Raw genomic sequence first — 6070 nt, 5'->3', positions numbered from 1 at the left:
GAAGGTCATCTTAAGGGCTGAAAGAACAGTGGGACGATAACTGAGGTCCACACTGCCTGGCACAGCCCCATCACCCTTTCCTAGCAGGAAGGGGCCAGAAGCCGCTGCCTCTTCATCCTTTCCTCTCCTTGAGGCTTGGCGACTGACTCATTAACCTGACTCCTCTCTCCCGGGACACGACCCCAAATTTTGCCCCTGGTGTCCTGGACTACAGGTGAGTCCACCCGTCGGCCTGGAGCCATCAGACCCGGCAGCTGAACTACCAGTCGGCCTCCCTCCTCCCAACCCCAGACGACGCCTGACATTACCCAATCGCCCAACCCAGCTTGCGGTCACAATTGCCTCCCTCTTTGCACCCCGCCTCAGTCAACATCAAACAAGACCCCTCTAGTAACCCTCCTCTCTTTTCCCTGCCCCCTCCGGGCTGGCTTTATCCTATAGTGTCTCGGCCTACGGGCTAAAGACGTCAAAAATAACCAATTGTCTTGCAGCTCTTCGCTAAGGGCTCCGCCTCCGCTCTGAGGAGCAGCTCCGTTGACCAATGGGCTACCCTCCGGGTACAATGGAAGTACGGGGCTAGTAGAGCAGCGGCTGGGCGGCCCAATGAACGGGCGGGTTTCCGTGGTTAGGGGCGTGGCAGAAGCGGTCGTCAGGGGCGTGGCGGCAGTTGCTTGGGCGGGGCCGGTAGCGGCGGGAGCTGCACTGGCCAGGGGTTCCGGCTGCATTTCCATGAGCGCTGGCGGCAGCCGCTGAGCTTCGGGAACCCGACTGGGGGCGAACTGGGCCGCAGTAGTCAACCACACGCAGGTAAAGCCACGGCGAAGCGAGCTCCGCTAAGCCGCGATTGAGCCCCCGATCAGTCTGGCCAAACCCCTGAGCCCCGCGGTCCCTGTCGTGGCTCGGCCCATCGCGCCGCAGCCTGAGCGCCCGGGATCCTCGGGGGCCTATCACCTGGTGCCGCGGTGGTCCCCAGGGCCGGCGGGGAGGGAGGCAGCCTGGACCGCATCGGGTGGGATACGCCTTCTTGAAAGCCCTTTGTCCCCTTCAGCCTCAGATACCGAGGATGGGGACAACCCCGACTGCGGCCTCCCTACCGGCCATCCCTCCATCAGTGCGCACTCTTGGGACCTCTGGGGTCTGGGGAGGGGCTCTTCCAGCCTTGGTGATGGAGATCCGGGATCGGCACCTGCAAGGAGAGGGCCGAGGGACCTGATTACAACCCCGAATATCCGAGGGGCCTCTGCGTTTCTGGGCTCCAGGGGGGCACCCAGGAATGATGGGTTCAAGTTGTACGGACGCAGCTTTTGACCCACTTGGAGGCACACTTATTTAGCTCGCCCACGTGCCAGGCACTGTTCTAGGCGCTTCGTGGTCTTTCCCCACAGTGAGAACTGTCCAGCAGCGCAGGCCCTGCTAGGCGAGGCAGCCAACACCTCGACCTTGGAAGTGACCAGGCAGAGGCCAGTTGACAGCCACCTGCCAGGGATGCTTAGAAGGGAGGACTGCATGACCCACCTGTAAGGCCCTTCTCCATTCACAGATGCACTCTGACCTTTAATGCCTACCTTGAGAAGAACGCTGCTGGGGGCTCATTAGTTTGAAAGTGGGTGTTGAATTCATCCACAATGAACTTGTGGTCTCAACTCTCAAGAGTGGGTGTTAGCAAAGAGAACGGACCATACCAAGAAGATAAGGTTTATTTAGCCATTATGAAACTCCTTAATTTGAACTACTGTGGGCTGCGTGCGTCTTTTAATCTTCCTGATTCCTCTCCTTTGGTTGCTTCACCTCCAGTGTGTCAGTTTCACCTGCATTCCAGTAACCAGATCCAAAGGCAGGCTCCAAGATCAGACTCCTGAGAGGTTGCTGGGGGGGGACTGTAGGTTTGGCAGAGTTAATGTGATCTGGCCCAGAGCTTTTCGAGGGCCATTTCATTGCAACCACACGAAGCAGAGTCCAAAAGAAAAACCATGCAGTACCCCTTTCACTACCCTCTGTCATTTGCCTGAATAGAGGCATAAGAGAGGAATAATCTATTATTATTAGAGTAATATATATATTATACATATTATATATATAATATATTATATATATAATATATAATTATATGTATTATTATATAATAAGAGGAATAGTCTTGCGAAGGTCAGGAGGCAGAGGAAGAACCTTAATAGCAAGTTTGCTGCTTGTTTTAGGATGAATTAACCTTTGAATAACCCGTCAGAAAGCAGACCTGTCCATATACTGCTGATTGTTGCATGAACTTGCGGCATTTTAGAGCTGAAGGCACCTTAGATAGAGCTTGTCTAATCCGTCTTCTCAATGCACAGGTGAGGAAACGAAGGCCTGGGGAGGTCACAGGACTGACTGGTCATCACAGAACCATGATCTGTTGACCCTGGATCTAGCCAGTGCATGACTTGTATTTCACTCCTAGACTACTTATCTCGCTCTCTGTGTTGAAATTCTAGGGGAGTCTAGAGAGGTTAAGAGCACAGATTTTGGGGCCAGAGTGCCTGGATTTGAATCCTAGCCCTGCTTCTTACTAGCTGTAACCTTGGGCAAGTTACTTAACCTCTCCGTGCGTCTGTTTGTTCACCTATAAAACAGGAATAATAATGGTACTTAGATTAGAAGGTTGTTTTGAGGATTACTCTATCTGAGGCATTTAGAACAGTGCCTGGCGCACAATAAGCACTATAGATTTGCCAAATACGATTTTCTGTTGCCTTTTTATACAGCTTTTCTTCATACCTACCACCCAGTATTTTCTATCAGGAGCTAATTTTTTCCCCTGCTTCCTCTCCCCCAGTTCATTAAACATATTTCGGATTTCATTGTATTTAGCACATATGGCTGTGGGGTTTTCCAAGTCACATCGCATTTTATTTCTTATTTTTGTCTTTTATTGAATCAGGTAATTCATTTTCTCTGTTAGTCCTCTCATTGTAATTACACTCTTCTTAGACTCCAAATCTCATTCTCTTTAAAAGGGGGTGGGGGGAAATCCCTCAAAGTGATAAACCAAGTCCCTGATGATACCAATCTCCACGGCATCCTTCCAAATATCTATTCCCTCTGTTCGACCCTGTTTCCCAGTTGTCAGTGTGCTGCAGAGTGATTATAAATGGGTGAACATTTTTAGATTAAGATTTCATGAGCCACTGTATTAAGTGCTTTTCGGAAGTTCAGGGATCGTGTGTCAAATGCATTGAAGTAAGTTACTTAGTCATTGGAGCAGGGAGAGCACCAGCAACGTCTGCCTTGCCTGGCAGGAGCACAAGTGTATGACTGATTCTTGCTGGTAATCTAGCTCTTTCACTAATTTTACTGCATTTTTCCTGTCCTTTTCTTGAGCTTGAAATAAACCAGATGGGACTTGCAGCGGAACGGTCTTTTCCCCTCATTCTGGTTGGGGAAGTTCCCTTTCTTTTCTACTTTCACCTTCATTCTCTTTATCACCTTCACGGTTCTGATAAATATCTACTCTCAGTCTGCCATCCAATTCCCTTTCAATCAGAAGATACCTGTCACCTTTATTTCTTGCAGGAATCCGGTCACTTTGGGTTTTCCCTTCTCTGTTTTTACATGTTTTCTAGAATGAAGCAAAGATGATCACTATTTATTGATTGGCACCTTCCTAAGAGTTGATTCTGAGTTTGGGTTTTTTGTTTAGGACATTCTGGAACTCAGCCATCTTAGAATAATTGTTTTAGTTTCTTTGTGTATTAATAAGGGCCCCTTTCTCTCTCTCTCTTGTTCTCGTTTCTCATAACGTCTTGGTGAAAGGGCTTCTTATTTGCTGTTATTCCTTACTTCTTCCACTTCCGCCTTCCTCCTGGGAATCTCTGGCAGGGCCCACGAAGAGTGTAGTGGTTCCCCACTGCCCTTGTTCCAAGCTCCTGTCCAGAGCACGAAATAATTTCTTTGGTCCTATGGAAGACTGGGGTGAAGTCTGCCTTGTTCTTTGCCTAAAACCTGGCCCTTTGAAAAGCCCTAGGAGAGAGAGCCTTCCAATATAATGGAATTCACGTGGCAGAATTTCTGCTCTAACCTACTGCTTACAGTATTCCGGTTTTCATTGCAGTGTGGGTTTTGAGTACTCTTTGACCAATTTAAGAGCATAGGTGACTGGAGCAAGGGGTGTTTAAGCCTTCCTGTTTCATCTTGGGCTACGCTGTCCCTAGAACAGAGCACAGGGAGTTCAGGCTGCCTCTTGATGTGCTCTGGCATTAGGATTTTATAGCAGCTCTGCACATTCCAACCTTTTTGGCCAGTGCATGTTGTTTTTAACCCTCATGCTGCTATTTCTGCATTGATACCCTGCAGGTGCTGACATTATCTCCCTTCAGGATCATTTTCATATCTGCATGTTTGTTTTTGTGGTCTTGGTTCCAAGGCATCATGTTTTTGGATTAAACATTTTCTATTTATAAAATGGCTGGTGTGGACAGGCCACCAGACCTATTGTTACCCATGAAGCTTGCACACTGGGCCCAGTTGGGTGCAGGGCTTGTGACCCAAGGACCCATTTTCCGATCTTTCGCAATAGTTAAGTAGCAGACAGGTAAAGAGCTTATTAGAGAATTGGAACACTGATACCCTTGGGTTTGCCTGGTTTCTGATTTTCTTTTGTTGTCTTTGAGTGGAGCTTCATTAAGTTCAACAAACTGAGCATCTGGTGTGTGCCAGGAAGACAGCTGTCCAGATTAACAAGGGTGTTTGGTTTGCTGCAGAAAGACTATTTTGTTTTTATTTTACATTTTAAAATTTTCAGTGTTTTTAATTTTAAAAATTGTTTTAATAGGTAATGCATTTACATGATGAAAGAAAATATTCGAAAGGTGCAAAAGTGAAGTAGTAAATACATCTCTGTCCACCCCAGACTCCTACCACCTAGTTTTATTCCTTAGAGGCACCAGTGTTACTGATTTCTTCATCCTCCAGAGGTGTTCCAGGCACAGCCGAGATATTCTCTAACATCTTTTAGCAAATCCATTATGATTATCTTTCCCTTTTACACAAATGGTAGCAAACGATACATGCTATTTGGAACCTTGCCTTCTTTCACTTAGTGTTTCTTCACAGTATGGGAAGAGCTTCAGCCTCATTTTTTACGAAGGTGATCTATTTTAGATATTCGATTCTGTTTCTAAGGCTGCTAAGAACCAGTCTTATTTAGGCAACAGCTTCACATGGAGATCTTAAAGCATTTTGTGGATTATTTGGGGGCAAATATTTTTCTTCTCTGTCCTGCAGCTCTGAGCCTGAGAAGAGGCCGTGTGAGGGGGAGGGCCTCCCCTGAAGGTCATCCTATGAAGGGAGAGTGGGGACATTAAAAAATGAGGAGCACTGGCCCTCAGGCTCTTCACCTGCCCTCTGGGCAGAACGTGCTGGAATTGCCTGGGAAAGCTTGCTGTGCTTTCTCTGGTCTCCAGGGAAAGCTCCCGGCCTTCCTGATACACCTTTCAGCATCTCTACCACGTCGAATCCTGTCTCCTGCACCCCAGCCCCGGCTCTGTTTGTTCTCACCCTTGGGCATCAGAGAGGAACCCTGCCCTTCATGACGGGACTTCCTGTCTGGAAAGCTTTGTTAAGGGCCCCACCCCTTCCTTTCTCTCACCCCATGAAAAACCAGCTCTCACACCTGTGCCTCTGTGAAGCGTTTTTCCCAAACAACATTTGGGAATATGATATTTGTTGCTCTCCTTAGGAGTGTTTCCCATTCTCCATATCACTTGACCAAGGTCTCTGAGCCTCACATGGCCTTGCTAAGCTTTTGCTGATGATTATTCTAAGAAGAGAATTTAGGGGGTCTTCACATTTGAATTTTCTATGGCTGCTCGTATGTTTTGTATAACCACACTGGTTTAAACATGGTCTCATGGTCTTCTGTGGCTCCCAGTTGTTGCCTGTTGCTTTGTTTCTCACTTTTCTTTAAAATGTGTCTTGGGACTTCCCTGGTGGTCTAGTGGCTAAGACTCTGCACTCCCAATGCAGGGGGCCCAGGTTCGATCCCTGGTCGGGGAACTAGATCCCACATGCCGCAACTAAGAGTTCATATGCCGCA

The 6070-nt window shown here is 47.9% G+C and overlaps 1 protein-coding gene and 1 non-coding gene across 3 annotated transcripts in view; both read left to right on the top strand.

Moving 5' to 3' along the window:
• The first annotated feature begins 684 nt into the window (after positions 1 to 684).
• Positions 685 to 6070, top strand: part of ABHD2 (abhydrolase domain containing 2, acylglycerol lipase) — a 107263-nt gene continuing 101877 nt past the window's right edge. For both annotated transcript variants that reach the window (XM_059912505.1, XM_059912506.1), the window contains exon 1: positions 685 to 807. The gene's annotated coding sequence lies outside the window, so the exon portion shown is untranslated. The remainder of the gene's footprint in view (positions 808 to 6070) is intronic.
• On the top strand, positions 5958 to 6030 carry TRNAG-CCC (transfer RNA glycine (anticodon CCC)). Its single transcript has one exon. It is a non-coding gene; the product is annotated as a tRNA-Gly (tRNA).

This window comes from Balaenoptera ricei, chromosome 2 (assembly GCF_028023285.1).
Source record: "Balaenoptera ricei isolate mBalRic1 chromosome 2, mBalRic1.hap2, whole genome shotgun sequence".
Classification (NCBI taxonomy): Eukaryota; Metazoa; Chordata; class Mammalia; order Artiodactyla; family Balaenopteridae; genus Balaenoptera; species Balaenoptera ricei.
The sequence above is the reverse complement of the archived record's forward strand: the minus strand, read 5'-3'. Positions and strand labels throughout refer to the sequence as shown.